At 45.7% G+C, this 11,493-nt stretch overlaps 1 long non-coding RNA gene across 1 annotated transcript; it reads left to right on the forward strand.

Annotated features, from left to right (window-relative positions):
- Nucleotides 1-4,498, forward strand: LOC122922692. Its single transcript, XR_006387181.1, has 3 exons — nt 1-35; nt 162-300; nt 4,347-4,498. It is a non-coding gene; the product is annotated as an uncharacterized LOC122922692 (long non-coding RNA).
- Nucleotides 4,499-11,493: the final 6,995 nt, after the last annotated feature.

Below are 11,493 nucleotides of genomic sequence, written 5' to 3' on the forward strand. Positions count from 1 at the left end.
AGAAAACCAGGAAGTGAAGAGAAGAGTGACTGCAGGTAAGGATAAAGTAGCAAGATGGGAGTACCCCCTTATGTAATTCTTAAACTTTTCAGGATAATTCCTCAATTCTGAAAAAAAAAAAAAAAAAACAACTTCAATGGCTCCTTCTGTTACTCTTGCAGAGGTTATTGGATGCACCCAATAGCGACGCTGTCTGGCTCTGAGACGTCTTCTCCATCTGGAAACAAGGATTAGAGCATGAAAGCCAAAGTGAAGGTGGTCCGGCATCATCTTTGCAGTCTTCAGAGTGAGCTTCTGAGGGTAAGTGACCTTCGCTTGGCTTTTATAGCCACTGTATTATTTGCATATGAATTGATTTTGTTTGATGTTTGAAAACTTGAATACCGGATCCGTCATTCTGTTTAAAACCGTATGACAACAGAATAGACGGATCCGTTGTTTGGACAGATCCGTACTCTGGATCCGATAAAAAAACAAACGATGTACCTTGTCATACGGATATCCGGGTCCGGTATTTACTTATGGCGCCGGAGTACCGGATCAGGCAAAAAAAATAAATAAAAATGTTTATATGCGTTTTGACGGATCCGGCATGCACTTCCGGCAACAGAAATGAATGCCGGATCCTCACAACGCAAGTGTTAAAGTACCCTTAGGCCTTGTTCACATCTGTGCTGGCGATGTTCACTGCTCCGCTCTGTCAATAGGAGCACAAAAACGAAAATCGCCGTAGTTCCGGATCTGGCAGTTCATGGACAACTACACCTGACGGATCCCACAGACTCTGATGAGATCTGACGGCTTTCTATCTGCTAAGCTATAAAATTGTGCCCAGCATTTATGACCTGATCCTCAAATGAGGCCTTAACACAGAAGGGATTTAAGCTTTATATGTTCTCTAGCATCAGATTATGATGTGCTGCAGAAGTGGAAATGTGTATTATAAGGTTGTGCAGCAGCTGAGGTGTGTGTTAGGAGGTTCTGTAGCAGCTGAGGGGTGTGTATAAGGAGGTTCTGCAGCAGCTGGGGAGCGCATTAGGATGTTCTGCAGCAGCTGGGGAGTGCATTAGGATGTTCTGCAGCAGCTGGGGAGTGCATTAGGATGTTCTGCAGCAGCTGGGGAGTGCATTAGGATGTTCTGCAGCAGCTGGGAAGCGCATTAGGATGTTCTGCAGCAGCTGGGGAGTGCATTAGGATGTTCTGCAGCAGCTGGGGAGCGCATTAGGATGTTCTGCAGCAGCTGGGGAGCGCATTAGGATGTTGTCCAGCAGCTGGGGAGTGCATTAGGATGTTGTCCAGCAGCTGGGGAGCGCATTAGGATGTTGTCCAGCAGCTGGGGAGTGCATTAGGATGTTCTACAGCAGCTGGGGAGTGCATTAGGAAGTTCTGCAGCAGCTGGGGAGTGCATTAGGATGTTCTGCAGCAGCTGGGGAGCGCATTAGGATGTTGTCCAGCAGCTGGGGAGTGCATTAGGATGTTCTACAGCAGCTGGGGAGTGCATTAGGATGTTCTGCAGCAGCTGGGGAGTGCATTAGGATGTTGTCCAGCAGCTGGGGAGCGCATTAGGATGTTCTGCAGCAGCTGGGGAGCGCATTAGGATGTTCTGCAGCAGCGAGGGAGCGCATTGGGATGTTCTGCAGCAGCGAGGGAGCGCATTGGGATGCTCTGCAGCAGCGAGGGAGCGCATTGGGATGTTCTGCAGCAGCGAGGGAGCGCATTACGATGTTTGTTTTGCAGCAGCTGAGGTGTGTATAAGGAGGTTCTGCAGCAGCTGAGGGGTGTATCAGGAGGTTCTGCAGCAGCTGAGGTGTGTATAAGCGTATTCTGCAGCAATCAGAGAAACATCAGTTGTGACTGGAGAAAATCCTTTAGTTTTCTATGTCTGCACTCTGTAAGGCTACTCTCACACTTGCGGCAGAGTGATCCGGCCAGCAGTTCCGTCACTGGAACTGCCTGCCGGATCCGGCAAAACGTATGCCAACTGATGGCATTAGTAACACTGATTAGGATCCGGATTAGTCTTAAAAATGCCTGATGAGTCATAAAAATGCCGTATCCGTCTTTCCGGTGTCACTTTTTTTTCCGGTCTGCGCATGCGTAGACCGGAAGGCCGGATCCAGTATTCAGGCAAGTCTTCAGTTTTTTTCGCCAGAGATAAAACCGTAGCATGCCTGATCAGTCAAATTGACTGAACTGAAGACATCCTGATGCCCCCTGAACGGATCGCTCTCCATTCAGAATGCAGGGGATATGCCTGATCAGTTATTTTCCGGCATGGAGCCCTTTTGACGGAATTCAGTGCCGGAAAAGAAAAACACTAGTTTGAAAGCTGTCTAAAATGTTCCTGTCCTGTTCCTCTGCCATCAGGCATCGCACTGTGACCAGACTGACCAGTCCAGACCTGATCTGATCCAGCAGCGTCACCAGTCCAGACTCCAGTCCAGCTGGGGTGCACTATAATGCTAGGGTGAGCCGAGTCCCGGTCTCCTTCCTGAACTGCAGAACGGTGCCCATTTCCAGCCCTAAGCCCAGCTGCCCAATTCAAATTCTTGCCAAAACCCTTTAAAGAGGCTCCGGCAACAGGATCAGCCCTAGTAAAGCAGACCTGCTGCCTGGTAGGGTTCATCCTGGTGATTTATACTACAACTTCCTTGGTAAGCGTTAGTAGTGCTCCGTAACACCCCATGGGCTCTGCAGAATCCCTAACACCCCGACTCCTATTGTACAGGGCATATGAGGTCATTTATTACACAGGTCTGAAGTAGAACTTGCTTACTTGCTCATAGATTCCGCCTTTCAATTTTTAATAGCTCCCTTCAAAAATAACCTGGAATCTGATTGGTTGATCTGGGCACTAATCCATTTCTTCTTTACCCCAGTTTGATAAATGACTCCCAATAGCGTTTATCTGCAGTGTAATGGACTTGAAGCCACCACCACAACATTTTACATTTAAACACAGACCCCAATAAACACAAAGGTATATTAATTAAAAAAATAACATTAACTTTATTTCATAAACCCACCCATCCCCGGCCCCGACAAATGAGTGGTCTTGTTAAAGTGTCCATGGCCATTCACGGTCCGTTAAAGTAGAGTTGTTGCGATACCAAATTTTTTATTTGGTTTCGATACCATGAAAAAGTATTGCGATACTCGATACCACGCGGAAAAAAATAAACCAAAAAAGCCACGTGCATTCCGCACTTAAAAAAATGGCGAATCGCGCAGTTTTTATTTATTTTTTCTGTTCCGGCGTTCACCGCATCGATTTTTTTAAATATATTTCAATAGTTTGGACTTTTCCGACGTGGCAATATGTAATATGTTTATTATTTATACATTTTCATGTGAAATTGGGAAAAGGGGGTGATTTATACTTCATATTTTGGTGTTTTTTTTTTGTTTTTTTTTTACTTTATTTTTTTTTTTACACGTGTTATTTAATAACTATTTCCCCCCTTAGGGGCTAGAACCTGGGATTTATTTCATCCCTTGTCCTATTCACCCTGATAGAGATCAGGGTGAATAGGACTTCACACTGTCCCTGCTGCTCTGTGCACACAGCATCAGGGATGTTACCATGGCAGCCAGGGATTCAGTAGCGTCCCGGCTGCCATGGTAACCGATCGGAGCCCCAGGCTTACACTGCTGGGGCTCCGATCAGAAGCTGCCACTGCACCATCAATGAGGGGGAGGGGAGAGGACCCTGTGCCCACTGCCACCAATGATTTTAATACTGGGGGGTTGAGAGGGGCCGGCACATGATTTTAATGGGATGGGGGTTGAGGGGGGGGCGCACTGTGCCACCAATGATAATTACAGGAGGCGTGTACTGGCAGATCAGCGGTAGTTAACCCCTCAGGTGCCGCACAGCTCCCTGTCAGAGGCAGGGAGCCGGCAATGCGATTCTGCTGCCGGCACCCGCCTCCTGTATTATGTGTTAGACTACTTTTCCTGGGTCCAGACTCCAGACTTTAAGTATTAGGCTACACAGAGCGGCACCCAGCGGTGTCCCAGCACTTACTATTAGTCCTGGGCGCCGACAGCAGCGCGCTCATGTTCAGAGATACTAGACTGCGCAGAAGTGAAAAAATGGAAATCCCAGTATCGTATCGATACCGGGACAAAAGTATCGATTGGGTATCGAAATTTCGATACCCGCAACAACCCTACGTTAAAGTTCCATCCACGTAATTTCTTCTTGCAGTGTGGGGGTGCCAGGATTCGGACATTATAAATTCCAGGACAACAGCTTTAACAAGTGCTCTTTCTAGAACATTCCATTCCAAAGTCTATATTTTTGCTGCTTGTGGCATTTTCAATAATCTAATTTGTCATTACAGTGATATCTGGCTGCAGGGTTGGACATCCCCCAAAATGCTGTTTAAAACTGCCACAAAATTGTAGTGCAAAACGTGTATGCTGCCATCTGTGTAACAAGGGCTCGAGGATTCCTCTTCTGCTGCATTAAAATGGAAAAAAAAAGCTAAGTGTGAAAATAGCCTCGGACGGATCCGTCCAGACTTTCAATGTAAAGTCAATGGGGGACGGATCCGCTTGAAGATTGAGCCACATTGTGGCATCTTCAAACGGATCCGTCCCCATTGACTTACATTGTAAGTCTGGACGGATCCGCACGGTGTGTGTGTGAGTGCTAGTACATGTGGGATCCTGCAGTATGAGTGCTAGTACATGTGGGATCCTGCAGTATGAGTGCTAGTACATGTGGGATCCTGCAGTATGAGTGCTAGTACATGTGGGATCCTGCAGTATGAGTGCTAGTACATGTGGGATCCTGCAGTATGAGTGCTAGTACATGTGGGATCCTGCAGTATGAGTGCTAGTACATGTGGGATCCTGCAGTATGAGTGCTAGTACATGTGGGATCCTGCAGTATGAGTGCTAGTACATGTGGGATCCTGCAGTATGAGTGCTAGTACATGTGGGATCCTGCAGTATGAGTGCTAGTACATGTTCCACAGTGACATTTTTTTTCTTAAAATCATTTCAGTGGAAGAAGTGAAAAACCGTTGGCGGAGCTGTAGAGACCAGTTCCGCAAGGAAATGGTCCATAGCCGCAGTGGATCTGGCCTCCCCAAGAAGCGGCCCTATATGTTTAAAGAGCAACTTATGTTTCTCCGCGACATTATGGATCTTCGTCCGTAAGTTGCTTGCATTTTTCACGTAGCCATTATATGTAGGAGTAATTTAGCCTCATATGAGAAAGCAAAGTTGATGTGGGTGTAATTTTCCCACAAATGTATGCGAAAGACATGTTATCCTTTGGCTAACTTGAACCTAATGTATTTTTTTGAATTGTATAGAACAGTGGACAGCCTTGAGGAGGAAGTGGAGGAGACAGTGGAGCACCACTCCAGTGCCGGAGAAGTAGAAGGCCCATCGTCACCATCTGCTACCGATGTGGGAGAAGGGACCTCCACAAGGGCTTCACAAGCAACTGTTCCCCCCACTTCGGAAGTGGAGGCTTCCTTGCCCAGACAGTCACGTCGCAAAAGATCCGCCCAGCCTGGTGACACTTCGGTCAATGTACAGGTACTTGAGTACCTTAATAGGGCCAGGCATGAGGACACTTATGACCTCTATGGCAGGAGTCTGGCCACACATTTACGTAACTTGACTCCAGAACGTTACTTTCGGGTCCAAACAGTCATCAGTACCGTTCTGGAGGCATGCACGCCGCCAAACGATCCCTAGGATCTATTTAGGGCCAGTGATAATTGGCGGATGTATGGGAACACAAGTGGGCCAGTCCAACGTCCCCCTCCCCCAGTGTTCCCACCCCACCAAGAATATCCACCACATCAAGGCCGTTACTATGTTCCCCCACCTCCCCATTATGCGCCATCATAAAGTGGGGAAGCCACTTACCGCCCACCGAGACTCTCTGCCTCCCAAAGTGTGCCACCACCACAACCTGGGCCCTCCGCACCAGGCAGTTACCCTGGCCCCCAGTATGAGGCTGGCGGTTCCTCACCCCATCGCTTTATGCAACTGTAATGTGTGCTATATTTTGTTTTATATGTTATTGGCCTGTACAGGCGCACCTTTTTTGAGTTCACTACAAAAAAAGACAACTTCTGAGCTTATAAAGAAATTTTATTTTCGTTATATCCTTGTAATGTTTTTATTAATGCACAGTTTGTAATGTAACGTCCTTTATTACATAATGCAGCAACATATAATTAGGCAAATGTATAAACATGTCAAAAATGACCCAAATAACTAAAATACATATCCATCCTGGATCTAAGCACTCAATAAAGTCATCTTGAGTGGAAAAGGCCAACAACTTTATTTCAGGGCTCCGCATGGGAAGATTGCTGTGAATGCAAAGGAAATGAACCAGCAGGGGAGGAAAAGTAATCCGAAAATAATTCCCTGACCCGCAGTCCGGCAGAACCAGCTCGTCCAAGTTGAGAGGGCTCTCCCTGGTCTTGTGCTAAAAAGGCGAGCACATCTTCTTCCTGAGTAGTCTCATACAGACGAATGAAATTATGTAGGACTACACACGCCTGGATCACTGTGTTGACATTTTGCGGGGACATCTGGATGGCCGATAGAAAAACACGCCATTTGCTGGCTAAGATCCCGAAGGCACACTCCACAAATCGTCGGGCCCTGCTTAGGCGATAATTGAAGTGGCGCCTTTTGTCATCCAATCCGCGTCGGGGAAAAGGACGCATGAGGTGTGGAGAGAGCGCAAATCCCTCATCACCAACAATTACAAAGGGGGCAGGTGGTCCCGCGGAACCGGGAAGACGAGCTGGCTGGGGAATGTCAAGTTGGTTGCTCTGAAGCCACCGACTCATTCTGGAAGCCCGGAAGATGCGAGCATCTGCCGAACTTCCATAGGCCCCGATGTCTACAATTATAAACCTGTAGTTTGTGTCCACCAAGGCCAACAAAACCACAGAGAAAAACTGCTTATAATTGTAGAATCGGGACCCTGAGTTTGGTGGCTTCTTCACCCGTATATGCTTCCCGTCAAGGGCACCAATGCAGTTTGGAAATTGGGCCCTCTCCAGGAAGCCATGGGCAATCTGGAGCCACTGCTGCCTGGTTGGTTGTGGCAGCATGGCAGCTCGCAGCCGCAACCAAATAGTGGCACATGTTGCTTTCACTATGCCAGCTATGGTGGAGGTCCCCATGCGAAATTCGAAGTGGAGTGCAGAGAATGAATTGCCCGTAGCCAGAAATCTGTGAGAAAAAAGAAAAACTATGAAAACACTCTCAACATACTCTCTTTTTGGACTCAGGCAAACAAACTTCGCCGGCCCGTTATGTGCATTGGTGGAATCTATTAGCGCCCCTAAATGCATGTTGGCATCTGGGCAAATGCCAAAGCCAGATCCCGACACATTCAAATTGAAGGGGGATATGATCTGTCCACACACACAAAAATATTAACATGCACTAGGTTGGCACGGGGCAGAGGCATGTAATGAAAACATCAGCTATAAAAACATACAAATTTTAGTTAACATGTTTCAAAGTACAATTAATTATACCTACCGGAGAGTGATGATGAGGCGTTCCTCGGCAGAAACACAACGCCGCATGTTGGTGTCCTGAATGGTCAACCCAGGCCGCAAATCTGCCAAAAGGCGGTCAAAGGTGGGCATAGACATGCGGCAGTAATTGAAAAATTTGGCAGGGTGCGCACGAAGGTCAGAATACAGGCTTGCAAACTGACCTTTACAAGCCCGCTGCGCCATAAGAGGATGAACCCACATTCTCCTCCTCTGTGGTTCCTCCGCAATCATTTGTGGCTGCTCCCCAAAGCAACGGTATACCAACCAGTGCAAAAGCACATGGTCAGTATCTGATAAGGAGAAAGCTGACATCCTGCAAAGGTACACACTCACACTACACAACTGCTTCAATCCAACAAAAATGTAAGCTTTCCCACCAAAAAGAAGCATGCTGGGAAAATTTATAAGGTCTTGCTAATGACCATGTGACTCCACAGGATGGTTGCGGTTTTTTTCACGCGCATAAAAAACGCATGCAATCCGCATGTCACACGCGATGGAAAAACGCAATAACGCAACGCAATCGCAGTCAAAACGGACTGGTTTTAGTGCCAAAATCGCAGCATTTTCACTGAACGCACCCTGAACGCATCCGGATCAAATCCGTCACACCCGTGTGAAACCAGCCTAAGGGTTTTTGGCCAGTCCGCCTCTGGATTTCTATCTTTATTTGCACCTGATGTCAATGACGATAGATTTGTCTCTGCTGACGATCGCGCCCCTTTTTTCACCCTTTTCATGCTCCTTTTTGGGGAGTGCAGAGTAAAGCCTCATGCAGACATCCGTGGAGCACGGTACGTGAAATCCCATCCTGCTGAGTGCACAAAGTACATGGTGTCATCGGTTGCTTTGTGCACTCGGCATGATGGGATTTCAGACGATACTCCACGGATGTCTGCATGAGGCTTAAAATGAGGCACATGTGACTTTTATTTGAAGAATAAAAAAAGCCACTTTTCTGGTGCAAGGGAGATGATAAATCTCCCCTTGAGTTGCTTAAGGGGGTTCTGCACTTGTTTAAACTCATAATATATCCTCTGGATAGATCATCAGCATCTGATCGGCGGGAGCCCCACACCCGGGACCCCCGCCGATCATCTGTTTGAGAAGGCAGCGGAGCTCCAGCAGCGCCGTGGCCCTCTCACTGTTTACATTTAACATGCCCCGTCTGCTACACGACACAGAGAAAGCTCTCTACCCACTTGAGGAGGAAATGCCTGAAGCTTAATAGCACCCAAGAGATAAAATCTAAGTTGGCCTTGGCCATGGAAGCACTCATGAGCATTGAGCATTGCGTCTAAAGGGACTGCCATTGACTACCAAGAGATTATGTCTCTTGGCTCCTTGAAAAATGTGGTACCCTTCCTGGAGGACAGAGACTTTTTAATATTAAACAAACCAACTGTGGCCAGGTATGTGCTATCTATGTTCACTAGTGTCTCGTGTATATCCAGTTTTCTCATTCATGCCCACATGGCTTTTTCATCCATTAGCATAATCCAATATGAGAGACCATCCAACTCTTTATCGATTTTAACAATTTCACATGAGCCATTGGTATTTGAAGTTGAAGAGGATGTTTTGGACAATCCAGCAATAGAGGAGAACGAACAAGAAATGCTCTCTGTTCCAGTTGAAGAACCTGCTGAAGAGATAACAGCCCACGAATGCCAGGATGGAGGAGAAGAAACAAGAGAACATGAAGAAGAAATCATAGAATATAGTGACCCAGACTTCCAGTTACGATTGGAGACAGAAGAGGAGGATAGAGAAGACCATATAAGTATGATCAGCCTTGATAAAAAGACACAGAGGTTAGAGTCTACACATAGGGGGTCATTTATAAAAAAAAAAAAAAAAAAAAAAAAAAAAAATATATATATATGCCATCTTCTGTTACATATATCACAGTTTTTGTCTCAGCAGTTGTTTGCGTCAAAATCTGTGACTCTTTTCCATCTTGCGACACTTTGCTTGAGTGGCGAGCAAATGGGGCACTGTCTGGGTGGGTAAGAGAGCAACCCATCTGGCCTTTCACACTCTGACTGGATGTGCTTTACTTTACAAATCTAGAGTACTACAGACAAAATGGTCGGTCAACGTGAGAAAAAGGACGAAAGGCTGCAGGACTATATATTGCAATTCGTTGGATCATCCCATGTTGAAGGGTTTTGAGTCCTATTTAGAACATTCATTGGGAGTGAACATCCATTTTACCAGTCAATTTATTCAATGCATATAGTCTCCTAACATAGTCCTTCTTTTTATTAGGTTAAATCAAACACCTTTAACATGCCCTGTCTGCTACACGACACAGAGAAAGCTCTCTACCCACTTGAGGAGGAAATGCCTGAAGCTTAATAGCACCCAGGAGATAAAATCTAAGTTGGCCTTGGCCAAGGAAGCACTCATGAGCATTGAGTCAAAAGGGACTGCCATTGACTACCAAGAGATTATGTCTCTTGGCTCCTTGAAAAATGTGGTACCCTTCCTGGAGGACAGAGACTTTTTAATATTAAACAAACCAACTGTGGGCAGGTATGTGCTATCTATGTTCACTAGTGTCTCGTGTATATCCAGTTTTCTCATTCATGCCCACATGGCTTTTTCATCCAATAGCATTAGTTAAATATTCCTATTGTGTCCCTTTGGAATATTTAACTTAAGTAGGTATCCTCTTTCAGAAGAAGAAAAAATCATTCTGCAAAAAGGGTTGAAATTTGCTCCCAGCAATGGGATCAATAAATTTGGCCTATTCCTAGACATCCATAGGTACATCAGAAAAATTAAATATAGCAAAATACCATCTTAACATCCAGCCCCCGCAGGTAACTAATAGTGAAAAAATTGTGGGGGTCGCACATACTGACCTCCGTAACAAATCGAAGTTTTGCCCTAAGAATAAAAACAATGAGTGCATAGATGCCTTCAAAAAGAGTCTTTTGAATGGTCTGGAGAATATTAACAACAAACAAACAAAACATAATCTATCCTATAAAGAAAAGGAGGCTTTAAAAAAACTAGAAAAAAATGACCAAATTGTCATAAAACCTGCCGACAAAGGGGGGGGGGGGGGGGGTTTAATAGATGTGGAACAATATACGTCAGAAATGAATAGACTATTGTCTGATAAGGACACCTACTTGGTACCTAAAAACAACCCACTAAATATTTATAAAAAAGAACTTGATATCATACTGAAGAGGGGTTTACAGAGTGATGTTTTAAACAAAAAAGAGTTTGACTATCTTTCCATCAAAAATCCAGTCACACCGGTCATATATTTCTTACCCAAAATGCACAAAGATCCTGTACATCCTCCTGGGAGACCTATTGTTTCGGGGATAGATTCCCTGAACAGTAGAGTCTCGGAATATATTGACTATTTTTTGCAAAAACATGTAACAATGGCCCCCTCCTACCTAAAAAATTCTGCCAGTGTCATTAGTCTGATTGAAGAAATGGGATTATCACAAGGTACCATCTGGCTGGCCACAGTCGATGTCTCCTCCTTATATACCTGCATACCACAAGAACTAGGTATAAGAGGAGTTAGAGAAGCTCTGGATAGCGATGCCCAGATGGGGACAGCACAAAAGAACTTCGTTTTGGACTGCGTAACTTTCTGCCTCACCCACAATTACTTCTTATATAGTGATCAGTTCTATCTCCAGCACTCCGGCATGGCGATGGGGGCGAAATTCGCCCCCAGCCTTGCAAATCTGTTCATGACCATGTGGGAAAGAGGGAGGATAGATACGATCCTCAATAAAGACCTTGGAAGGGGACGACTTTTAATTTGGCGCAGATACATCGATGACTGCCTCCTCATCTGGTCAGGCTAAAAAGAGGGACTCGAGTCCTTCATAACGGACATTAATAAGAATCATTTTAACCTCAAGTTTACCAGTCATATTAGTGACACCTCTGTCGATTT

The sequence above is a fragment of the Bufo gargarizans genome, unplaced genomic scaffold (assembly GCF_014858855.1).
Source record: "Bufo gargarizans isolate SCDJY-AF-19 unplaced genomic scaffold, ASM1485885v1 fragScaff_scaffold_625_pilon, whole genome shotgun sequence".
Classification (NCBI taxonomy): Eukaryota; Metazoa; Chordata; class Amphibia; order Anura; family Bufonidae; genus Bufo; species Bufo gargarizans.